Source organism: Chlorocebus sabaeus, chromosome 10, assembly GCF_047675955.1.
Source record: "Chlorocebus sabaeus isolate Y175 chromosome 10, mChlSab1.0.hap1, whole genome shotgun sequence".
NCBI lineage: Eukaryota > Metazoa > Chordata > Mammalia > Primates > Cercopithecidae > Chlorocebus > Chlorocebus sabaeus.
In genome coordinates this window covers 94,714,826-94,741,400 of record NC_132913.1, presented here as the reverse complement: position 1 = coordinate 94,741,400, position 26,575 = coordinate 94,714,826, and the positions used below count along the sequence as shown (strand labels likewise).

The window sequence follows — 26,575 nt, the reverse complement described above, 5'->3', positions numbered from 1 at the left end:
CTGTGGTGATTCTATTTTTAGTGCAAAAAATATTTTTATTCTCTTGAAGTATATGCAAAACCTGTTTTGAGTCAATCCAGTGTATCAAAGAAGGGAATAAAATTTCTAGAAGGAAGGCTGAATGATCTTGCAAGGTGTGGAAGGCTGGGATAAACAAAGATACTAACACCTGTCTAGGACTATGACAAATCTGCTCAAATCTGTTAAGAGATTATGTGGAAACATAGTAATGTGTCATTTAGTTACTTTTTTGGAAGAGAGTCTGTTATAAAAAAAAAAAGAGAAATGGCTTGCAGACTTGCTTTTTAAACACCTTTATATATTCAAATGACCAAGTGCAGATATATATTGCAGGAGCCTAGTTTATTGTTTGGTACCTGCGGAAGTCTGACAGAGACATTCCACGTGCTCTAAGCAGGATGTTTTCATCTGGCTCTGTGAGCCTCGCCTCCCTGTAGCTCAACATCTCTCTTTCTTTTCCAGAGAGATCAGGATTCTCTTTCTAGGTGGAATGAGCTCCCCCTTGGACCCAGGCTGAGTTCCTTCTGTCTCTTTACCCAGGCAGCTTCTCTCTCCTAGTTTCCAGCTTTTACCCGCAACACAGATTGAGGACTCTGGTTTATTTGAGAGGCAGATGTCTGCTGAGTGTCACTGTGCAATGGCGTGGTCCCCTGTCCCTAGCCTCCTCCTGATGCCTGGGTTCCCCTTTGATCAGATATACCTTGCAACACAGGCCCATTTGTCTTCTCTTGGAGGAGCCAGACAAGATTCTCATTTATTCACTCACTATCCACTATCACCATCTCACAGAAGCACACAGCATGTGTGAGTATTGTTACACCAGGGACATCATGTGTTGGGGCACAGGCCGCAGAGGGGTAGGGATTTGATCAGCAGGCTTATATGTGACAGAATTAATCAGTAGATAGTTTTTCTGACAAAAACAAAGATGATCCTATGCTTACCAGGCATCGCTCACAGCAGCTGTCCTGGGCCTGGCCCTACATGGTAGGCTGCCGTTCATTTTTAGTTCCTGGGACTCAACATGTAGCCGTACCCGATTGGACTGGAGTGGGGGGCACCTCATGGGCTGATCCAGTAGGATTTTGTCCATTGGGATTTTGTACTAAGAAATCTCAGTGACCTAATGAGCAATGGGAGGTTGGAACAGTCACAATGGGCCACATCCAGGCTGAGAAGCTAGGAGTAAGTAGAAGCTACACAGAGCATAAAGAGAGAAAAAGTAAGTCAGTGGCCAAAACAGAACAGAGCCGACACACACAAAAGGGGAAATGGAAATGCTGAGAGGGACAGAGGAAAGTAGAGGAAAGGTAGAAATGTGGAAGCAGGGAGAGAGGAAGAGGAAGAAGGGTGGGAAGATGGAGGGCAACAGGGAGAATCCCTAATCTACTTCAATTCCATTCAGGTTCCCCTGGGGTAGCTGACTCGTACTTTAAGGAATGTTTCTTGACACCAGCCATTGATTCAAATCCCGGCTCATCACTTACTAGCTGTATAACCTTGGGCAGGGCACTTAACCTCTCTGTACCTCAGTTTCCTCATCTGTAAAATAGGGATCAGTACAGTATCTGCCTCTTACAGATACGGTGAGAAACAAACAAGTTAACACACATGAAGCCCTTACAAAAACATCTGGCTCAGCTGGGTGTGCCAAGGCTCACACCTATAATCCCAGCAGTTTGGGAGGCCAGGGCGGGTCACTTGAGCCCAGGAGTTCAAGACCAGCCTGGGCAACATGGTGAGACTCCATCTCTACAAAATTTTTAAAAAATGAGCTGAGCATAGTGGTATGCACCTGTGGTCCTAGCTACTGGGGAAGCTGAGTCAGGAGGATTGCTCAAGCCCAGGAGGTAGAGGCTGCAGTGAGTCATGATCATGTCACTGCACTCCAGCCTGGGCAGTAGAGTGAAACCCTGTCTCAAACACACACACACACACCCCAAACAAACACCTGGCACACTACGTAAGCGTAGTCTATTTTCACTACTGAAGTTCTTGGTTTCAATAGAATCTCTCTGTTACTACCTCATATAAATCCTGATAGTAGCCCCCACCCCCAACCCCAGTTTAAACTGAGTACATTTGTGGGTATCTATTTCTTATGATCAAAACCAGCTTAACTAGAATACTTCAAGAATACTTCCCAAATTTTTGAAAGTAAAAAAAAAAAAAAAAAGTCATACTTTCTTTTGAATTTTATAAACTTGGGATAAAAAGAGAAACTAAGTGCATGCCTTGTGGGAACAGAAATGAGTAGAGTAAAAGAAGAGACATTCCAAGTGTGTACATTGTCAAAACAAGTTATCACTAATTCGGGCAAACAGGGTGGGGCGGCTTCACCTTGCCTTTCCCCACGGCTGCTTCCTGGGACTGAATGCTGCAGAGGCGATGTTTTCCTTTGTGGAAGGTTCTTCTCACTGCTTCTGTATCGAACACGTGTACTCAGGTTTTGCTTTCCTCAGATGTGTTCTGTTTCATTTATTCCCTGAGGCTTGAGGTCTTCTCTCCATTTCTTGGCAAATGTGGGATTTCTGCATCATCCACCACTCCCCAACAGTACTCACCCTGTGTAGTTTTGTTGCACGTGTTTACAAGCATTGGCAACAAAGTTCCATGTTGACTTACCAAGAACAAAGCCCATGGAGATGGCGCACAGTGGCTAACATTGTCCCAGAAAGCAATTTTGTCTTTTGGAAGACCTGTGGGTGCCCTCCTGACACGCTGACTGTAGGAGTTGGCCAGGGTTGTCTAGCAAAAGTTCCACAGACTGGGCAGCTGAAACAACAGGAATGTATCATCTCACAGTTCTGGAGGCTAGAAGTTTGAGATCAAGGTGTCAGCAGGATTGGTTCCTTCTGAGGGCTGTGAAGATGAGACAGTTCTGTGCTTCTCTCCTGGCTTCTAGTAGTTTGCAGGCAATCTTTGACTTTCTTGGCTACTGCTCCATCACTCTGATCTCTACCTTCATTTTCACACCATGTTCTCCCTGTGTAGGTGTCTCTGTCCAAATTTCCTCTTTCCTTAAGGACATCGGTCATAGGAGATTAGGACGCACCCTGCTAGCTTCATCTTCATTTGATCAACTCTGTAATGACTCTGTCTCCAAAAAGGGTACATTCTAAGGTATTGGGAGTTAGAACTTTAACACATCTTATCTGAGGGGAGAGGAGGATGCAGTTTAATCCAATAACACTGACATATTTGAGAAGTGAGTACCAAAATGACTTTTGGGGTTGCCAGTTTGGTGACGGGGCTTAAAGCTGTTTGCTGATAATGGAATATTTGTGAAGTAAGTTCAGTGGCTATAAAAATTGTGAATCATACCCTCATTGCTTACCATTCTCTTGGCTTTTGTATTTTCACACTTTCTTGGTTTCTATTCTGTACTGGTCTCTGTTAGAATTCTCTGCCAGATCTCTAATGTGCGTCTTCCCCAACGTTCTCTATCTCAGTGTATAATGGCACCTCCATCGTTCCATGGCTCAAGTCAAATCCTACAAATCCTTCTTGATCCCTTGCTTTCCTCAGCTCCCTCCTTTGTTCAATCCAGCTTTAAATCCTGCTGGCTTTTACTCTAAGATATATATATATATATATATATATATATATATATATATACACACACACACACACACACACACACACATACACATACACACACATACAGTCATGCATTGCTTAATGCTGGAGACATGTTCTGAGAAATACATTGTTAGGCAATTTAGTTGTGCATACATCATAGAGTGTACTAACACAAACCTAGATGGTGCAGCCTACTACACACCTAGGCTATACGGTTTACAGCCTATTGCTCCTCGGCTACAACCTGCATGGCATGTCACTGTACTGAATGAATGCTGTAGGCAAGTGTAACACAATGGTAAGTATTTGAGTATCTAAACACAGAAAAGGTATAGTAAAAATATGGTATAAAAGATAAAAAATGGTATACCTTTATAGGACACTTACCATGAATGAAGCTTGCAGGACTGGAAGTTGCTCTGGGTGAGTCAGTGAGTGGTGAGTGAAGGTGAGGGCCTAGAATATTACTGTAGGCTACTGTAGACTTTAGAAATACTGTACCCTTAGGCTATACTGAATTTATTTTAAAATTTCTTTCTTCAAAAATAAATTAACCTTAGCTTGCTTACAGTGACTTTTAACATTTATTAACTTTTTAATCTGTAAAAACTCTATTGTTCCTTTGTAATAACACTTAATTTAAAGCACACACACTTATACAGCTGTACAAAAGTATTTTCTTTCTTTATATCCTTATTCTATAACCTTTTATATTCTTTTGTATTTTTATTTTTAAACTTTTTTTTGTGAAAAACTAAGACACAAGCACACATTAGCATAGGCCTACACAGGGTCAGGATCATCGGTATCACTGTCTTCCACCTCCACACCGTATCTCACTGAAAGGTCTTCAGGGGCAATAACACGCATGGAGTTGTCATCTCCTGTGATAGCAATGCCTTCTTTAGAATACCTCCTGAATGGCCTGACTGAGGCTGTGTTACAGTTAACTATATTTATTAAATAAGTAGAGGCAGTACTCTAAAATAATGATAAAAGTATAGTATGGTAAATGCATAAACCAGTAACATAGTCGTTTGTTATCATTATCAAGTGTTATGTACTGTACATAATCCTATGTGCTATACTTTCATAGGACTGGCAGCATAGTAGATTTGTGTACACCAGTATCACCACATACATGTGTGTATGCATTGCCCTGCAATGTTCCAGCAGCTATGAGGTCACTAGGTGATGGGAATTTTTCAGCTCCATTATAATCTCATGGTACCACCATAATATATGTAATTCAGCATTGATCGAATGGCATTATGTCTCCCATGACTGTACCTGGCACCTCCTCACCTCTCACCGTCTCTGTGGCTGCCATGGCAGGCCAGGCCACCTTGGACAGCTGCTATAACCTCCTAAATGGTCTCCTTTTACCACTCTTATTATGCAGTACTATCCCTCCTGGTACTGTTCAGAATAATGTAATCATCTCTTGTTCCTCCTCCCCACTTTGCTTTAAATTCTCCAAAGGCTCCTCACTGCCCCGGAAATCAAAGCTCTTTACTGTAGCCAACATGACCTGCAGTGACCAGGCCTCTGCCTACGTCCCTCTACACCTCATGTAAAAACCTCCAAGCCCATTTTCTACCTACTTTAGGGCTCACACTAGCTGGGCTCTCTTTCTAGAAAACTATTTTTTCAGATGTTCCATTGGCTTCACTCCTTCTTGTCATTTAGGTCTCAGCTCAAATTTCGTTTGCCCCGAGCTGCCCTCTGATTGTGCAACATAAAGCAGACTCTCCTGTTCTCCCTATATTTCCTATCATATGTTCCTGATTACTTTTCATTCTGTCACTCATCACGTGCCACGGTCACTGTCTTCTCCTCCCACTAGACCAGACTCTGCATAACACTGGGTACATTGTCCTGCTTGTGCAGTTTGTATCCTCAAGGCCTAAAACAGTGTCTTACACAATTGAATCATCAATGAATTCTTGGTTATTGGATGAATGAATGAATGAATCAATCAATCAATCAATCAATCAAGAATTCCTGGGCAAAACATGAAAAGAACTTGCAGTTAGAATGCATACTATAAGTCAGACATGGTTCAAGGCTTTGTTACCAGGGTTTCTTTTGATCCTCAAGAAATTAATTAAGGTAGGTATTATCCCCATTTTAAACGAGGAACTTGAGGCTTTGAGAAATTAATAAAGAGACTGATCCAATAGATCATAAGTTGTTGAACTGAAGTTGTACCTGATCTCCGTATACTTTCTCCTATGACACAAGCTGGGGGTGACAAGCCCATAAGATAATACATTCAATACTTTAGAAATAAGAGTGTAAGCAAGTTACTGGAAGTACTGAGAACAATGTTATTTAGTTCTGGATCAACTAGGGAAGATACCCTTTTAGACTTAATCTTCCTATAACAGGAAAGATTAATTAAAGATTGAAGATTTCCACAGTAGACGGCATGCTTGGAGCAGGTGATCTGAAATAGAAGAAAATTTGAATTTTAATGAAAAAAGTTATCAAAAGGAAAAAAATTGGAATATTTTTATTACACTGTTATGGGATTCAGCACCAAGAGGCACATTTCAAGTCAGGAGTCAGAGTGTGTGAATGATTTTCCGAGATACTCTGTACCTCTCACGGTGCCACCTGGGCACGGCACTATGGAGGAACTCAAAAATATTTGTTGAATGAGTGAATGGAGAGAATTATACTTAAGTCTATGTAGACACCCCTTCTCTCTTCCCATGTCATCTTTACTATTAGCAGAGGTGGGGACTGGCAACTTCATGTGGCTAGATGGCTGGAAACCAGACAAAAGACTTCCCACCAGATGCTTGGGCAAGTCGCAGTGCTTAAAGTGTGTGGAAACGCACACCCCAACCCCTTTCGTAGTTCTTACTCGCTCAACTACATGAACATTCATTCCCCTTATGCCTGTGAAGGAGCGAAGACTCAACACGTTACTTTGAAAAAAATTGCCCTCTTTCCTATTATCCTCTAATGGCCCTGCATCAGTCTTTTGTTGGTTGTAGTTACATTTGGGGACAGCATGATTTAATCCATGATATATTGCATTCTTGGTGATAATGAACTATAAAGAATGGGGTCCTGTTGTAATTTATTTCAATAAATTTCAGATTACTATCTAGAAGTACTAGGAATAATCTCATGAATAAAAGAAATAAAAAAGGAATTTATGAGATCTTTACATTCCCTAAGGAAATAATTCAAGTACCAAAAGAAGCAACTAAATTTAGGTAATAGGAAATCAAGGTGTTTAAAGGAGAGCTGTTGTTTTACAAGGTCTGAAATCACTACTTGGGATGCAATAAAAAGTGGTAAGGGTGCCTGATTACCGACAACCAGTGTCATGAACCAACGCAAGCATTTACGGAGAAAATTATCTAGGTAAAAAAAAACAAGGTGATTCAATTTACAAAGGACATAAAAGACAATGGAAAAGATCCTTTATGTACCCGGCAGAAACACCAGGGGAAGCTCTACCTCTTGATTAGATGTAAAGATGGCAGGACAGATTAACACCCAAAGACACATTTCAATGGGAAGCTGTGTTCACTTTGGGATTGTAGAGCAGGTTCCCCAGGCCACCGACTGCAGTGGAGATTAGGTTACAGATGACTGGGGGCAGGGAGTTCTCTGGGGAACAATACCTGTTGGGGAGTGAAGGCAGCAGGACTAGGCAAAGGGGAAATTAAACTGTGATGCAGCTGCAGTAGAGGCCTCAGCACCCCACCAGGAGCTGCAGAGCTGGGGGTGGCTTTTCCAAGAGATCCTGAATTCAGGCAAGATGGGTCCAACCTTTGTATCATGCTATGGACTAGCCACTTGGAATGTGTGTTGCCCCCAGGGTGGGGGCACATCCTAGAGCAAGGCGGTTCTTTTCAGCAATGCCTGGGGAGGGACTCAGCTGTCAGCCATCAACAGCTAACACTTCTGGCAGATGTGGGGGCTGCGTGGCTCAGTCCTGAAGATGGGGTGGGAGTTAGGCCATGCATCTCTGTCTATTCTGCTGGAACCAGTACCAGGAGGCTGAAAGGAAAGAAGATGGTAGAATGTTGCTTAGCGTAATCTATTTTTAAATGTGATGCTGAGTTGACCTTCAGCTCTTCCCTTAGCCACTACAATAGCCTTCCTATAGCTCTTTCCACTTCCACACCTGGCTCCCTTCAGAGTGACGGTAAAACAATCTGAAAACATAAATCTAGTCCTGCGATACCCCTGCCTCATACCCTTCAATGATTTCCCATCTCCCATGGGATTAAAAACCCAGCTCTTTGACATGCTTGTAAAGCAAGGTGACCAGATAACTTATCGTGCAAACCAGGACACTTTTGAGAGTGAAAGGAGGCCCTATCCCTAGTTGTACAAGGACAGAGGTCTAAACCAGAACTATTCTTGGCAAATTGGGATGTATGTTCACCCTACCTACAAGGCATCTGATAATATGGCCGCCTTTCACCCATGTTTCAGCCTCTTCCCAATGTCCACTCCTCTTTGCCTTCCATTAGATTCTGGAACAAATTAAGCTCTTTCTCACCCCAGGGCCTTTGTTTTTGTCACTTCCTTCCACCTCTACTTCTCCCTCTTTTATTCTTCAGGTCACAGCTTAAAATGTTTCTATTCGCAGAGGTCTCCCCATCTAGTCTCCATTGTAGTGCCGATTTATTCTATCCATAGTCCTAACTACTATCTGAAATTACAATCACTAGATTTTAAGCCCCAAAAGAACAAGAATCTGCTGTCTAATCAGTGTGTCCCCAGGGATTAGCCTAATGTGCTTCCATAGGTTTGGCATCCATACGTACAAAGCGAATGAATGAGGAGCTTGGGAAACTATTCTGAAACAAAAATGTGTGTGTGTGTGTGTCAATGAAATGCCCAAGACCACCATCAAAAGACAAACACATCACATACATCAGAAATTATACAGGTGGCTGCTCACCCTCAAAAAGGTGGACACAGAGAAATGCAAAACATTAAGCAGTCAATTTGCAAACACCTAGAGGATCACAGGCTGCTGGATAACAACCAGCGGTTTAGTGATGAGGATATGTTGTCAGAACAATCTAATTTCCTTTTAAGACAGAGAGACCCTCATCAAAAGCGTTTATTAAGTGTCTGTCCGCACACAGTCAGGAGGAGACCATTGGAGGTGGAGGGGCTTGTGTTCAGAGCTGTGAAGCATCAGATTTAATGTGTCTTCAACCAAAATCTGATTTTGCTTCTGTGATAATTTTCTTTCACAGGCCAAGCAAATATGAGATCCTTACAGTAGAAGGTGGTAGCAGAATTGTTACCAAGTTAAGCTCAGTATAATTACCAAAGCCTTTAATTGAAAAAAAAAACAAAAACAAAAACAAAAAAATTCTTATGATTAAAGGATGATATTTGCTCAGGTTAAATGAGGTTCAATTTTCTGAGCTCTGCCTTGTAACACCTGACCATGTCCCAGAAAACAAAATTGTACTCAGATGAGCAAGTGAGTAGTTTTAGATTCCTGTGGAATGGTTACCAGATGCCCTCTTTTGAGAGAGGGTTCAAATGAAATCCTGAAAGTGAAACTTTTGATACTGAGTCACACACAAACATCCTGGTGAGCATTGCAGACTAACTGAAATGCCTTTTTAGGGGTCAAAAAGTCACATGCACCTTCCCTGATGCCACTGCAGGTATTATAACTTGACTTTTACAGAGACGATATTTCAGGTCAAGTTGACACAAACCCCTCCTATCACCCAGTTATACAGACCCTGCAGATGTGTGAATTGAATACAAAGCAGCTAGAAGATTCCACAACAATAAACACTTACAAAAATCTTAAAGGTGAGATCGAGGGAGATGAGACCATTGGGTGTAGTGAAGGGTAAGCTTGTCCCAACTGTAGGGATGGCACAGGTACCAAGGAGCAGCTCGCCAGCCCACAGGTGAGATATCTACATCTAAAAAGTCAGCTACAGTCCAGGGACCTGGCCCTAGCCATAGCATACTGCCCTATAAAGACCCTGAAGAACAAGATAGCACCCCAACCCAGAGCAACTGGAGTTTGGGGAATGTTGAAAAAAAATGCCTCACATCTATCCACAGGGAATAAGGCAGTGGCAGCCTGGAGACGGTGGGCAGCACTGATGGTAGGGAGGCAAATGGAATTCAACATTGCTCCATGTACCCAATGTTTGTTAAGAATGTATTTGTGGCTAGGTAATATCCTAGGTGATGGGATACAGCACAAACAAGACAGACACCATCTTTGCCCTCAGGGAGCTTACAGTTTCCAGAGAATTTAGATATTGATGAACCTGATGGGTCATTATATTTCTGGGTCTGCAGAGAGAGTCGTGGAGTTTGGGGAATAACTGAACCAATGGGAACAAGGATTAAGTAGGGGCAGGGGTTGGTATTAACTAATCCCAGCTATCTAGAGTAGAGGCCTGTAGGACAGAGTCCAGAAAATAACTTTACAATCCATTTTAGGTTCTGTGATTCAGTATCGCCCTAAGGAAGGCAAAATGCGTTTGAATGTTTGCCAGATTCAATGATTACAGGAAAGTCCTTGTCCCCCATATCTGCCAGGAGCATTTAGCACAATGGACCATGGCCTCCTTCCTGCCCATCCTTCTCTCTTGATCTTGGAGACACCTCCACATCTGTCTCTCACTTTACTGGCAGTTTCTTCTTCATCTCCTTTGTTGGCTCCTTCTCAACTGCCCAACCCATAAATGTTGGAATGTCCAGGTCTTTGTCCTGGGCTCTTGTCACTCCTAATTGCTGTCCTCCAGTGGCCTCATCCAGTCTAAGGTTTATGCCAGTGACATCCAACCTGTTCCTCCAGTGCTGACCCCTTCCCAAAACACCAGGCCTTCCCCCTTACTTAACAGGCACCACAGACTTGAATGTCCAGCCCCCAAACCTGCTCCTCTCTGAGTTTCTTGTATTTCAGTTCATTCAGTTACTGGACCAAGATCTAGGGGTTATCCTGATTCCTCTCTCTCCTTTGACTCCCACATCCAATTCATCCTAAGTCCTGTCACTTCTTCCTCCAAAACTTATTTGACCTCTTAATCTCCATTGCTATAAACCTGGCTCAGCCTGCATTATCATAGGAGCTTCCTAACTGATTCAACTCTTCCCCATCTTCCCCTTAATAACCACTCTCTGCCCATCAGCCAGAGGGATCCATTTAAACATTAATCAGATATGTTACTCTCCTATTGTAAAAGTGATAATAGCCTTCTCAGTGCATTTAGCATAAAGTCCAAATTCTTTATGTTGGCTTAAACACCCTACCTGTTCTCTCCATTCCCTCCCCGCATCCCCTTTCTCACTGTGCTTTAGGCACAGTCTTCTTTCTGTTTTTTCAGATACCATAGTCCAACCTTGAGGCCTTGGCATTTGCAGTTCCCTCTGCTTGGAGTGCTCTTCTCCAATTTTTACATGGCCCACTCTACACTGACATTCAGATCTGTCTAAATGTTCCTTCAGTGTGGCTTCCCTGGCCACCAGACCAGTAATGCACGGTTATTCCTTATCATATAATCTTTTAAATGGTCTGTATGTTGCTTACTAATGTTGATATTATTATTATTTACGTACTTATTTATTTGTGGTTTGTCTTCATCCTTTAGAATGTAAACTCTAGGAGAGCAGAGATATTGTATTCACAGAGCCTGGAACAATCCTGGTTATATAGATGGCAGGATTCCAGTCAATCTGTGAAATAAAGTATCTGAATGCCCAAAGGCTAGTATTACACCAACCTGTCATGAGTAAGTGTATCAGTCAGGTATTGCTGTGTAGCAAGTCACTCCAAAACTCAGTAACTGAAAACAATAGGCATTTATTATTGCTCACCAGCCTATTGGTCAGTTCTACTGACTTGGGCCAGGTTTGGCTGGTTTTGGCTTGGCTTGTTCCTGCATCTGTGGTCAGCAGGCAGGATGGCTGAGGGCTGCTTGGTCTAGGAAGACTTAACTCATAGGTCAGGCAGCTGTTTGACAAATAGTGATGGTGACAGGATGACTGGGCCATATGTCTCTGTCATCCAGTAGTGTGAGCTTGTTTGCAGGGTAATCATGGGGTCTGAGAGAGAGAGGGCAGAAGTGCCCAAAACCTGTTGAGGCTGAGGCTCAGAACTGGCACATCATCGCTTATGCTGTATTCTGTTGGTCAAAGTGAGTTCCAAGTCAGGCTTAGATGTAAGGGATGGGGAAATAAACTCCACTTATTGATAGGTGCAAATGCAAAGTCACATTGCAAAGGTGTGGCCTCAGGAGGGGGTAAAGGGCTGAGGGTATTTTTGCAATTAATCAGCCATATTAAGGATGGCAATAAAAGTGGTAACTTTTCATTGCCACATTCTCCTTCCCAGACCAAGGCATAAAGGGCATGTACAGGCTCAGAAGTACCTTTTCCTCCACAGGAAAAGGGCTGGCCACAAGATACAGTGTGTTCTTGGTTGCACAGCTGTGATGACTGGGGAATCGGGGGACCTGGTCCCTGCATGCACCACTGCTGGAGAACTGTGTGGACTCATCTGTGGCCAATGAGAGCCACAGAATCCCGTCCTTCCTCATACCCACCCACTCACAAGGAGCCAGCACATAACTGAACATACGTATGTGTGTGTGCAGGGTGGGGCCTAACACAGGTGCTAATGGCCCTGTTGAACACCCCCCCAGAGAAGGAAGCAAACACCAGGCCTTCTTTTAGCACCAGATGGCTCCCATTTTGCAAGTATCTGGTAGAAAACAAGGATAAATCAAAGTTCCAAAGTTCTCTCCCTTCCTGTCTCCCTCCTGCCAACCTCTCTGTCTCTCGTTCTTAGAATAGGGGTCTCACTCTATTGCCCAGGCTGGAGTGCAGTGGCACTATCACAGCTCAGTGCAACCTCAATCTCCCCTAGGCTCAAATGATCCTTCCACCTCAGCCTCCCGAGTAGCTGGGACTACAGGTGTGCACCACTACACCCAGTTAATTTTTTATCTGTCTCATCTTTGAGTAGAACTCAAGTGACTCAGAATGAAAAGACCTTGGCACAGACCTGTTAAGGAAACTCCTTATAAAGTGAAGAAAACAACATGCTCAGCCATGTCCTTGCCTTCTGTGCACGGTAGTACATTCACTGCCTGAGAATTCAAGGCTAAAACAAAAAGAGGAGCTTTTGTTCCAACAGATAAGTACTTACCTTTTTCAAAAAAAATGCGTAAGCTGTCCTGAGTGTTTAACAGTTATTTGCACAGCTTTCCAAAGACTCACAGCATTTAAAAGCTAACCCTCTGGAGATTCAACAGCTTCTTCCAGGTCCCACCACAGTGGAAAAGAACTCTGGATGTCCTGGCTTGCTGTCCAGCTCTTCTCTCTTCCCTTCCAGCTGCCAATTCAGCTTTAAGAAGTTCATTCATTCTCCACACTCAGATGCAGGCAAATGCATTCAACTTGAGCATATTGATTTCAGGCAGGTGAGAGTGGATGTAGCAATTCAGCCTGACAAATATTTAGATCAGTTAAGTGTCCTTTAGAATCACTTGAACTCAATGTTTCCTTTCCCCAACCATTTCGCTCCACAACCTACCTCCCCAGCATAAAATATTCAAATTCTTTCTAAATTTCATGTACTGAAAAAATACTTCTAGGCCCTAGCTACATGATACCTCCACTGGGAGTCCTGTCCTTTCCATGCCCTGAGAAAACCGGATCTAAAGCAGATTTAAATGACTCAGCAGTAGGACTCGGGTCTCTGTCTCTGCCTGCTTACTTGGGGAGTGCTCTAGCCTTTGGGGCTCTCTTGCACTCCGACATAAGAACAAAATCATCGATGGCTCCATTCCCCAGCACTTGAGACTTTTCTTCCCACAGACACGTTCCTGAGGACACCAGTCATGGGTAAAGAACTCCACTGGGGTCAGCGTTGGATCCCGCTAGGCAGTTTAGGACTTGTAAGTAGAGTAGTATGGGCTTGGTGTTCTCAGAGCCTCTCACTCATGATTCATGGCTCTCCACCCCAAGCATCGGAACTTGCCCAACTTCACCACAGAAGGAAACAGCCTGTAAGCTTGGAGGGCCAGGGAGGAAACCGGAGGCATGTGTGGGAGGATTAGACACATGAAAAGATATTTACAGTAAGGTTTGCTTGTCATCCTATCGAACTGGGGGTGCATAGAGTACAATAAGACCCCGTGTGAGTACGTCAGATGACAAGGCTCAGGTTGGATGGGTGTGTAGAGTAAAGGCTTTTCATCACCTTTGCCAGGGTGAGGGAAGGCTATGGATAGCACAGGGGACCTTGATGATGGGATGAGGGAGCCCATGTGGATGTAGTGGTCACCAACTGCTTCCCAATTCTCCACATGGGAGAAAGAGCCCTTCTCTGTAATCATGGAAGCTCAAGTTCTTGATGGTTCAGAGGTTAGGGACCTCTGATTATTAGGGCAGAGCAGAATAGCAGGGCTGGCCCTGGTAGATCAGACATCTCGTGACACCCTTTAAAAGGGACTAGAATATTCGGAACTCCAGTGTAACTAAATGCTCCTCAAGATTTACCAGCAAGTGAGCGAGGTCCCATTGTATTTGGTACTCACATCCCCACCAATTCTGTAAAAGTTTGCCAAGTTTCCCCTCCATCTCCTGCACCCTTTCACCAAAAGATATGCCTAAGAGTTCCCAAGAGGCATCTAACATAGGCCTGCATGTCAGCCCAGTCTCCTGGGCTGAGCTTCTGCACTGTTGCCTTGATGGCTGAACCTGATCTCTGTCGCAGCACCCACCACTCTTTCTCAAGCCTTGACACCTTGGCAGGCTTTGGCAAAAAGAGGAGAGCTGTTCTTCCTCGGCATTATGTTCACTTAGCAGGGGTCCCACAGCAGGGTTGCTTGGACCCCAGAGTATCATAGGGCTTAATAAGACCAGCCCTTTTATCTCACACGCTCTATCCTTTCTCTCACTGGTGCACACATGTCAGGCGTCTGAGTAGGGAGTGCTCAAATATTTGCACCAGCTTGAGTCAGAACCCGACTTCCCAGGTCTGTTACCGAGCCTGGTCCACACTTCAGGGTCTTTTCCTCACTGTCTGGTCTTTTTCAGGTGCCTACCTTTCCTCCCTGCAAACTGCCTTGAGTTGCCTCCCCTTCTCCCTTCCTTCCTGGTCTGTCAGAAGCATCTTGTCTGTGTACATATTTGAACCCCATCAGTACACAGAAATCATATATTTCCTTGAGGGCCCCTCAGACCCCAGGTACAAACATTGAAGTAAATAACAGCAGGGATGGGGGTTCTGCCTCGCTTCACCTGCCAGCCATGTGCAGACCTTGTTTCAGTCCAACTGAGACTTTAGCGAATGCTTCATTCTGGTTTCTGAATGGCTTCCCAGCGTTTGTCGCTGTGTTCACAGGGCCACTGGGGTTGGCTGAGTCAGAATACCAGCCACATGGCATGTCTCATGGGGCAAGAGCTGTGCGCCCATGGGAGCCCAGAGAAGGAGCACACTGAGGACCAACACCAGGTAGGACTTGCCCAAACAGGAGTCTAAAGAAGATGGCCAAAAGAGGGTTGCAAATCTAGTAGTTTAGACGTGGTGCCAAGATAAGGTCAGATTCCGAGCATGTTTAGATCAAGTAAATGGTGTTTGAGGGTGGCTGTCCTAACCACCTGCAGTTGTTCACTACTCGCCTATATAGGCCAGATTGTGTCTGCCAGGGAGATGGACCAGGCTGGCTTGAAGGACCAGAGCAGATTACATGCCCCAGACAGGTGTTATACAGTGGTTAAAGCTCCTGTTTGTGTTTAAAGGATTATTTACAAAATGTAAAAAGACCCAAAGACTTTAATTCCTTTGTAATGCTGGGATTAAAATCTCAACTAACAAGAGTCTAACTAGATGGGAAATGGGAAATCTCCTATGGAAATTTGGTTCTTTTGAATTCAAGCTGCATACACAGTAGATTATTTTCCCCCTATAAAATGAAAGTGTATGGCAATCTGGATATTTTCTTACTGAAGTGAAGATAGTGGTAAACTAAATATTTTTTAATGAGAGAATTGCTTTATATTCTGCTTTTTCTGCTGGTGTTCACTAGGGCTTCTAATACAAATGCAGTATCACCCTCAGCTCTTCTTATAATACCTGTTGCGTGAGATGATATGGGTGCTTAGGGGAACAGGATAGGGGATCTCTTGTATTTCGGGGGATGCAGGCATAAGTGGATGACCCAAGGTCAAATAATGAGCTGAAGTTCATTATCTCTGTTTCCAGCTCTGCAGATGAACAATATCATCACAACTAACCAATTGATCAATTATTCATTCAGCCATTAAATGAGAAGCTACTGTGTACCCATCCCTTTCCTTGGCCTTCTGGACAATTAGACATGATGCCTATCTTCAAATTGCTCACACACCAGTTGGAGACACAAAAGTTACATGCAGTAAGCAACAATCCCTAAATGCTCAACAGCTCACCAAGCCTGAATAGAGAGGAAGAGACCTTGGTGTGGCCTGGAATGAAAGAGCAGCTTTAGGAAGGAGTGGCATAAAAGAGAGAACTTAATCCAGCAGTTTTTCTTCCTCTACACCCAGATGGTATTACATGTGTTACCGGCCAGTGTTGGGTACCAATGGCACTGATGCGGTCACTAAGGGGCCCTTGGTACCAGGGCTGGGAAAAGGGTGGGGAAAGCAAGACCTCTAGGCCCTTCAAGAATGAGCACCTCCCTAGATAACATGCCTAGGCTGTCCCTCCCTGGCCTCCACCTGGTCCCAGTATGCTTTCTCTGCCTCTCTCTGTTTCATTCTCTGGCTCCATCTTTTTATTAGTGTTATTTTTTCTCCCTCCTGGTTGTTTTTCTCCATTCTTTCTCTTCTTTCTTTCTTTCTTTCTTTCTTTTCTTTTCCTTTTTACCAGTCTACTTCTAATACTCTTCCAGTGCCCCTCCATGATCCATTCCAGATGTTGCTGGATTCTTACGTAGACTGATGCTAGAGGTCATGGGGTGGATGTAAACAATGTCTGCAACCTGCCTTAGCATTGTTATTTTTAATCCTGTGATAACAGTAGTACTGACACATATTACAAGTCATGTCTTTGGATGTCGTTTCTGAGAAAGTCCAAGTTGTTTTTACGAAAGAACACCCATGTAAAGGAATGAGACGATCTAAGTTACATGAAGACATTAACTGCAACAAAATGAGGTTAATACATTTGAATTCTTAGCCAACTAATGCTTCTAAACATCTTCCCTTCAGAGCATAATCTCCTTGCTCATCTTATTCTCCACAGACCCCTCTCCACTGGAACTGTAGTACCTAGAATAGAGTTGGATATACATGAGGTGCTTAATACATATTTGTCAAATTGAGTATCCAGTTTTAGGAGTTTAAAGAGGGTTTTCAAATGGGGACAAGCCGAGACACAAATAATCTCAGGAATGAGATGAAACTATTTGGCCAATTGGAGATGAAGTTCACAATGGAAACTATGACATGACTTAACATCCTCAAACCCTGAAGTAATAATTAGCACATAAAGTTGGTCTGTTTTGGACTTCGTGTTGTGCTCCCCGCAAAATTGGTATGTTGAAATCCTAACCCCCAATGTGATGGCATTGGGAGGTGGAGCCTTTGGGAAGTCACTAGGTCACAAAGTTGGGGCCTCATGAATGGGATTAGTGCCCTCATATGAATGATCAGGAGAGAACTTGCTTTTTCCTTTTTCTGTTCTCTACTTTGTGAGGATACAGAGAGAAGACAGCTGTCTGCAAACCAGAAAGAGGGTCCTCACTGCACTTCGTATCTGCTAATGGATCCTTGCTCTTGAACCTCCCAACCTGCAGAATCGCGAGAAATAAACGTTGTGTAATCCACCCAGTCTAGAGTAATTTGTTCTAGCAGACCAAGCTGACTAAGATATGGTCTCATCACATAACCACTTTTAACCTTAGTGTTTCTATCTGTAAAGTAAGCGGGTTAGAGAAATCATTCTAGAAGATATTTCTGCTTTAAAAAAATTCTTCTATTTCCTTTTCAATGTGAAGTTTGGGTGGTCCCATTGTAAATGACTCCATTTGATTTTGATTTTGAATTTACTGTCTTTCTTCCCACTTTCATCTCAGGTACTTAGGTCAGGTATGTGCTTTTGATCACAGCCTCAGAAAATAGAACAGTGTGTGGCATTGGGAGGTGGGGCCTTTGCTTAGGAGCTTTGAAAACAGAAGTAATTTTCTTGTCCACATGTTCACAGTTGTCTAAGTTCTTTAAGTTTTAGTCTATATTACTATTGGTTTCAAACATTTAATGTATGGATTATTCCTTTGGTTCCTGCATTCCTGCTTTCATAGGCATATTGACTTGTTAAATAATGAAAATTAGCTGAACCGTGGCCTAAGAATCAGAGTCTTCAAGGGTTAAAATAAAAATGTACTTTGGTCACATCCCCACCCTGCTTTCTTCTGGGACCCTCGGGGTAAGGTAGCTGGTATTTGGTTGACATGGTCCAGGTATTGAATAGATGTCCATGCTTTCCTTTTCTTCAAGAATGAGGAAGCTGCCTTCAGATGCCAAAGTGGGATTCTATATAAATAGCTGGGCTATCACATCTGAGCAACCTTGGAGGAACAGTGTTCACCCTGCCTTTAGTTTTCTGCTGATGTTATTCAACATTCTTTACCAAATTCGGTCTCTTTCTTCCTCTCCATTTTGGCAGGTGCATTGGCTTTCTTTTCTAATCTAGGAATGGTGAATAGCGATGGTGGCTGCAAACACCAGAGAGGAGTCAGCAGAGGGGGTAGGGGCGGTCGGGGAGGCTATTCTCTGACAAGGAATAAAACAGAAGCCTAACTGGGAGGCCATCAATGCGCCCTCTGAGTGTGAGCAGCAGACGATTGCTTCAGATGATCTGGGAAGACAGTCACCTTTTAGAGCGGGAGTTGCAAACTGGCAGACCAACAGTGAAATTTAGCCACAAACGTAATCGTTTAGCCAGAAAAGTGTTTGGAATATATTTTACAAAGGTCCACAGGTCTTACCACCCCCAATGTCTTGTTCTGGACGTGACACACACTCATACATATTGCCTGTCCCTTTGTGGGGAGTTTTCTTTTACAATCTAGAGTCTGATCTCAGGTAAAACTTCTTCTCCCACCAAAAGAAGATCCACACCAACTCATCATCAGCTCACTTTTTCTCCATCTTTAGTTTAGGCCATATCAAAAATGTTGATAACCATGTCCGTAGACAGTAACTGCAAAAAATTGCAAAAATTAATATCCAGATACACTATTAGAAATTGGCTGACTCCATGTTTAAGAGCCCCTCGTTCAACTTTTCTCTGCCATGCTAGACACGTGACAAACCAAACTCTCTCTGTGTCAGTCTTCACTGTGCTGAGCTCTGTGGGAAGCCTCTGGGAGCTCAGTGTGCAAAGGAGATAAGCCAGGAGCATGATGCTTGTTTAATGGTTCTCTCTGCAGTGTCCGTGTATTCTTAGCTCCTTTTTTCTTGCCCATTTCCTTGGCCTTTTATCATAAATTCCCTGTGTTGTTTCTATACCACTCTTGGCAGGATTGCCCACTGTATTCCTTCATTAGCTTGGTTTTATAAGGGAAAGGACGCTAGGTGTCTTAGTCTGTTTGGGCTGCTATAAAAATACCCTAGACTGTGTCATTTATAAACAGATATTTCTTGCTCACAGAATTTTCTTGCTTCTGGAGGCTGGGAAGCCCAAGATCAAAGCACCAACACATTTGGTGTCTGGTAAGGTCTTATTCTCTACTTCATAGATGGCACCTTCTTGCTGTGTCTTCACATGGCAAAAGGGGCAAACAAGCTCCCTCAGGCTTCTTTTACAAAGTTACTTAATACCACTCATAAAGGTGGAGCCCTTGTGACCTAATTATCTCCTAAGAGTCTCCACCTCTTAACACTACTGAACGGAGGATTAGTTTTTAACCTTTGAATTTTGGAGGGACACGAACATTCAGCCCACAGTACCAGTACCAGGGTACTATTTGATATTTTCTCTCTGCCAGCATTTTGATATTCATATATACTGGAGCAACACTTTTTTTTTTTTTTTTGAGACAGAGTCTCTCTCTGTCACCCAGGCTGGAGTGCAGTGGTGCAATCTTGGCTCACTGCAACCTCCGCCTCCCAGGTTCAAGTGATTCTTCTGCCTCAGCCTCCTGAGTAGCTGGGATTACAGGCACGTACCACCACACTGTGCCCAGTTAATTTGTTGTATATTTAGTAGAGATGAGGTTTCACCATGTTGGCCAGGCTGGTCTTGAACTCCTGGCCTCAAGTGATCTGCCCACCTCGGCCTCCCAAAGTGCTGGCAGGCATGAACCACCTCACCCGACCGAGCGTCACTTTTTAATAATTTCATGTGGCACCCTTTGGCCAAGCAGCTGTTCTCTCTTTCTGGCCCCCAGTTCATCACTTTACAGAATTCCATGGTGTCGAATGTCTCTGATGTCAGAGATTTGCCTACCCCAAAGAGCATTTTCTCCTCTTCATTTCCGTGTAAGAATCCAGGAACCCCTAACACTTGGAAGGTTAAAGGGAAGGCCATTTGATTATCTCTAGGATAGCACAGAAGTGAGTCCTACTGGGTGGACTGGGTAGGGGGTTGGGTTTTAAGACCTGTTCCATCTTTTCTAGCTTTTTTTCAATTTTATTTTAATGCAATAAGTTCCCCAGGAAGTGTTCTCAGGGTCAACATTGTTGAGGGAATAAGTAAAGCAGGACTGAGCAGAGGGAGATGTTGGACTGCAATGCAACATGGCATTTTTTGTTTGTTTGTTTTGTTTTGTTTTTTACCCCATGTCTTACAGGGGTACTCTGGAGCTGGAATGGATTTTCAGAGATGTCCTGAATCAGGGCAAGGGGCTAGGTCTTCATAACCCACACACCCCAGTAAGTCAATGCAGGATTCCCTCAGGAAAGGGGTGTGACTTCAATCATATTTCAGTTCTTAGATTCTGCACATGTGTTAAAGGATGTGTTTAACCATTTGTATAAAGCAATCTGCATATATATCCAAAATCCTCAGAATCTGATGCCTCATTAAGGTATTCTACAATTATTGCCTTGAAAATATTGTCTGTGAATGATGTGGGTAACCACAATTATTAGTAACAGAGTATTTGCTTCAGCTAGAAGGAAGGAACAAAGAAAAACATATCATGCCAGGAGGCAAGAGTGGATACCACAGAGGATGACCGAGGGGATGTGTATGGAGAAGGAGACCTCACCCTCCAATGAACCTCTCAGAATGGAACCTGCTCAATGTCTACCTTGGGCATGAAGCAAGCCTTGTTTTATCTTTAGCTTTTGCTAGAGGAGTCTGAGTATTTTCTCAGCTTACCTTTTCCAATATCTCAGGCTGTTCACTCCGGGTACCTCACTTGAGGATTTGACCTTTTCTCCTTCTTTGTGATGGTTGTTTTGAGTTTACAAGGAATCAAATATTTTGTGAGCATCCTGGGGTTTGACTGCTCAGGGAGGAGCCAGAGACAGCACAAAGCCAGTTTCCCACTTTTCAGGCTCACTGAGTGATTTGCAGAATGGAGGGGGCTTCTAACACATGGAGTGTGAATTGTGTGCATAAGCAACTTGAAACCCAGGCAACCTTCAGCTCAGGGTTTCCTGTGAATCAGCTGGGTTTTCTGGCATAGCAGTGAGCAAATGGCATTAATGAGGTAGGCATAAGATGATGCCAAAGGGGCTCATCCATTCAGCAGGAGTTGGGCATAGCAGTGGTGGAGAAACAATAAACGAGGGGGCTGTTTTATCCCCTTCCCCTCCTTTTTTTTTTTCCACAGTAGCAACGTTTTGGCTGATTAAAGTACTTTTCATGGTTCCGGGAGGGAAATGCCTTTTGTACTACACACTAGAACGTCAGTTCTCATTACAGAACCCTGGCTGTTCAAATGCTATCTGAATCTCCCCAAGGCCTCCTTGGGGAGGCTGTAGGCAGAAATTTCAAGGAGCTTATGCCAATTATTTTCTTTCTATCTACATATTGATGGCTCACCCACAGTAATCATGTGAGTCAGGTGCTATGAACACAGTTTCCTTTAGTTCATTCATGACTTTTAAGACAGATATCTAAGTTGTTTTTTTTTTAACACTTTTTCCCCCTTAGCCTCTGCAACTGCCGTTTGTGTTGTATACTTGATAATTACAAGGCAGATCAGGGGAAGAAGTGACCGAGAGTTTTTGGGGGGATGGGGAGGAGAGATAATTATTTGGGCATTATTTATGCTAATACCTGAGTTAGTCAAGGACATATAACATAAACATAATCTGAGGCCTCAGTGGTGGGAGCAGGTGTCAAACTCTGGACTGCATTGCTTAAAAAGTCTATAATTTAGGGTACTTTTGTTGTAAGTTACAGATTTTACTGTGGCAACTCACAAGGGAAAAGAGGAGTTAATTGAAGTCATTTAGTAAAAGCCAACGCTGAAAATCAAGTATCAGAAAATACTGGAACTAGAGAATTTAAGTAGCAGGAAGTAATAGTCTCTTTAGGGAAGTACCAGTGTTTCACGTCATCTTCAATTTCTTTCCTTTTCCTGTTCAAGGTTAAAATTCCTATGCAAATCTGACTGACCCAGCTTGGGCCTCATTCCAACCTCTTGGCTAGATAAGAGTGAAGAGCCTTAACTGATGGTGCCTTTGACTGCTTGCCACAAGGGAAGATCCAAAGTGTGGCAGAGAGTGACCAGGTTCCAGACAGGCAAAATCAGCAGATGTCCATTCGCAAGCTGAAAGAGCTCCAGGTGCCCTAGAAAGGGACATCGATGCCCCAAGCTTACACTATTCCTTGTTGTTAGTGCAGAGTGGCAGGACAGCCTCTGCGTCCCTTTCCCCGGTGCTCCGGGATGGACTCCATGTTGCCTCCTTTGGAAGAAAGATGAATTACAGTTATCCTTCTTCTTGGTAAAGTGATCACAAAAACCAATCCAGTTTAGCAGATTCAATTTCAATTTGAGAGGAGAGGCTAGGGAACAGGGTTGGCAAAAACGCTATCTCCCCAGGCTTCGGAGATTTGTCTTGAGTGGCTGTGAATGCTGAAAGGGAAGGTGATGATTCTCTAAAACCCTTGTTCTCAGGTCCTCTGATGGCAGCCATTCCTTCAACTGCTCAGATAGGTTCCTATCAAGTCCTAGCAGGCCTCATGTGTATTATTTATTTGATTTTTAAGAAATGGTGCCATTTACTTTTAAGAAGCCTCTGGGAATGAGCATAAGTAAGCATAGATTAAAATGTCTGAAAGACTAAAAACCACCATAGCGACACAGTGAAACGAATACAAGAAGCTTAAAAACAGCCTCACATTGTCATTCCATCACAGCATCCCAATTAAGAACGATACCTAAAGATCAAGCCTTACTGGAGATGATCAAACTGAGATTTCAGCTTTTGGATTGTACTGTGATTCTAATGATTTGGAAAGATTAACGTGGGACATAGTTCATCTACACCATCAATGGAGGCACAAAGGGCATCAGTCAGATTTGAAGGAGGAGCAGATGAAGGAGGAAAGAAAGAAGAGAAAGAAAGAGGAGGAGAGGAGGAAGAGAAGAAGTAGCGGGTGGAAAAAGAGGAGGAGAAGGACCCACTGAAACTCCTAAAAAAAACACTGCAGGGGATTCTGGTGCCCACCAATGTCTAGGCTTTTGCTACAATCCAAGTAATGTTCTGGGTAAGACAAACAAACTGTCAAGTGCGGAGACATTAAACAAACAATTAAGATATTTATATAGAGTGATAACTTCTATGAAGGAAATTGTGTCTAGGACAGACCTGCTGGGTGGCTACTCAAAGTTGGGTGCTCAGGGGACTTCTCTCTGACAAGATGAAGTCAGTGGAGAGAAGAAAGCAGCCTTGGGAAGATGGGGGAGGAATTTTCCAGTAGAAGGAGGAGTGATTGCAGGGGCCAGGAAATGAGGCAGGATGACAACCAGGTTGGCCTTGCCTGGAGCATGTGGGGAGAGGAGCAGGAGATAAGTAAGTCAGGTGAGTAGCAGTGGGGTAGCCAAGGCCAACACTGAGAAGATGAAGTCATTTCACACCCTTTCTGGGGGCCTGCTTTTAGGTAACTCTATCAATTAGGTGCTTTGGGCTGGAAGTAACAGAAAATCCTAACTGGTGGTAGACTAACCATATAAATTAATCTTTTAAAATCTAACAATAAGTTTGGAAGTCAGCAGTTGCAGGGTTGGTGGAGCAGCTCAATGACATCAAGTTCCTGGGACTTTTCACATTTTTATCCTTAATATCTCAGAGGTGATTTCCCTCATAATTTCGAGAAAGATGCTTCAACTCTAAACTCTGTGTCCTCATGTGGCAGCAGGCCAAACAGAAAAGAGGATGCAAAAAGCATGTTCCTTGTAGAGCTCTTTCCTTTTATCCAAGAGGAAAATCCTCCCCTGCTGTCCCCCAGCAGATTTCCTCTAAACACTTCTCTGCACAGACTGACTATGTGCACACCTCAGACTGGGAGGGTCTAAGAAGGGGTGATCTCAGGGAAGGCCCTATCTGTGCCCAGCATGGGCAGCTGTCCACAGGGGTTATTTGAGAAATGTTTGCCCACATTATCTTAGGAAACTCATGGAGTAACTGAAGTAGGGAGGATGTTCTGGAGGAGGCTGTCGTTTCGGGTTCGTGTGGAGGAATAGGGCCAGAGTGGTCTTGGCTGGGGTTTGCTGGAGTGGGAGGAGGGGGCTGCTGGCATGCTGTGGAGGACACAGCCCACCAAGCTGTTCTTGGAGTGTAAGATGGAGCAGAGGGGAGGGTGAGCTGAGGGTAACAGGTGCAGGCTCTGGAGACACCCCATGGGTGCAGGGCCATTCATTAGCCTCGCGCTGTCCTGGGCTTCATCATCTATAAAATGGGAGTGACAGTAGTGCCTGTTTCAAAGGGTCTTTTGACAAATACACATTTTATACATGTAAAAGCACACAGAGCAGTGGTGGCATAAAGCAACCAGTCAATAAAGACTGGCTATTATTTTATTGTTCTTCTGCACCAACCACCTCTTCCCAAATCAGATTATCCAAGTTTGTTGCAGATTTTACACTTTCTTTACAGATCACAAAGAATCTTCATGTGTGCCAATTCACTGGCCACTTGGTCTCTCTACCCTCTTGATGATGTCTGTGGTCATAGCATGAGAAATCCCTTGGTGCTACCAGACCCATAGTGGGTAGAAGTCTCACAGGAGCCTTTGTGAAGGCCCAGCCCTGTTCCTTTCAAGGGACAGCTCACCCGAGGGGAGTGTTTTGAGAGTTTAGATGAGAGTGGTCTTGGAGGTGCCACGGTTAGAACCGGGAAGTGCAGCAGCAGTTTCTTTGAAGCTCAAGAGGTCGGGGTGTTCTTGGCATTGCCTCAGTTTCTTCTCACTGTGCCTGGGGGGCTAGGGAGAGGGTAGAGGTGATGAGAGGAGAAGCACAACCTTTTGATTTCTTTCCTTGCTGCTGAGATGCTTTCACTCCCTCCGGAGGCTGGGCATCTGTGGGAGAGCTGGACTGTTTTATAGCAAGGATTTTTTTTCCCCCTTCTCTTTTTTTCTTTTCCCATCAACACTTGTCAGGGATTCAAGGCAAAAAGCCTGGCAAAGGCCTGGGCTTCTGCACCAGCGCAGGCAAAAGATGGGTCTAAACAGGGAACAGAGCGAGGCATTGTTCCAACACTGCAGAGTGGGGAAAGTAGGTCAGGGAAGAAAATGCAGGTTTGACAGAGCTGGGAATTGAACTTGTCACCTCAGAGCTCATTGGTGTAGAAAGTGAACAGCCAGCAAGGGACCAGGGAGGAACTGAAGTCTGCTGCCCGGGCAGGGGCAGACACACGCTGTGAAAAGCCGCCTGCATGACGGTCACTGCCCACTTCGCATCATGGCCGAGCTGCCATCTTCCCCCTCCCCCTACCCCATACCCTGGGAAACTACACCAAGTGATCATTCTAGACAGCTAGAGCAGCTGAGGCTCTCTCCGGAGAGAATGCCAGGCGGCAGCTTCCCAGCCACCAGCTGCATTTGCAGGACTGGGATTTGAGACAACCGCCCCCCGCCCCGCCCCGAGAGAGGAGGCTCTAATTACAATCAACCTCACCTTCTAGGAAACGTCTCGCGCGAATGGCTACCAGCAGAGAAAAGCTTTCTCCTCATCACCCTCCTGGTTAGTACCGTGGCTAGGGGTGCCAGACGGACCCGAGGCTTGGTAACTCTCCCACTTTCTCTGAGTCCAGGCACTGAGCGATTTTGAACGAAGAGTGCTTTTTTCAATGCTAAGGAAGTTTCAGACTGGAAGCAGCTCCGAAGTCTTTGCTCTGATAGAGGCCTCCTCCTCCCTGCAGGTCTCAAACATGCTTCAGTAACAACAAGAGACTTTGAATTGGTGATTTCAGGCCTGCCTGCCACACCTTGGCCACCAAGAAATGAAAATTTATTAGACACTTGAATCTGAAAGATATGCATAGCCACAAAGACCGCAAACTTCTGTGCCTACCACTTCTCTCTGGACTTTGTTCTGTAATTAGTGACTTGTTTTCCCTCTTTGTGAAATGGGGATAGCATTGGGAATAACACCACTTCTTTGTAATGGAAAGATTATCTGACTGGATGCAAAGACTCAAACTCCATTTCTGCTTAGTTCACTTACCAAAATTTGTCACCTCTAGATTCCTCAGCTATAAAATGAGGACAGAGTGTCCTATAGAGCAGAGTTGTAAGAATTCAACCACAGATAAATGAGTTTGATACGTGGAAGCACTTTTCCCAGGCCTGGCACCTACAGGAAGCTGAATCCAATCCAGGAAAGTACTCCCTTCCTTCCTCCTTGTTGATAATGCTGAAAGAATTTCTGGCGGGAGTATTGGGAATAGATATACTAAGGGCTGGCTCTAAACAAACAAGCAAACAAAGGGAGCAGAGAATAGGATCTGTCTGGTCACCTTGTCTTGCACATGTGGCTATTTAAATAAAAATTAA

General features: G+C 44.0%; 1 long non-coding RNA gene across 1 annotated transcript; it reads right to left on the bottom strand.

Moving 5' to 3' along the window:
* Positions 1 to 2,230: 2,230 nt before the first annotated feature.
* On the bottom strand, positions 2,231 to 13,547 carry LOC119625302 (uncharacterized). Its single transcript, XR_005241458.2, has 3 exons — positions 12,779 to 13,547; positions 7,248 to 7,626; positions 2,231 to 6,052 (listed from the first exon to the last, which is right to left on the bottom strand). It is a non-coding gene; the product is annotated as an uncharacterized lncRNA (long non-coding RNA).
* Between the last annotated feature and the right edge of the window lie 13,028 nt (positions 13,548 to 26,575).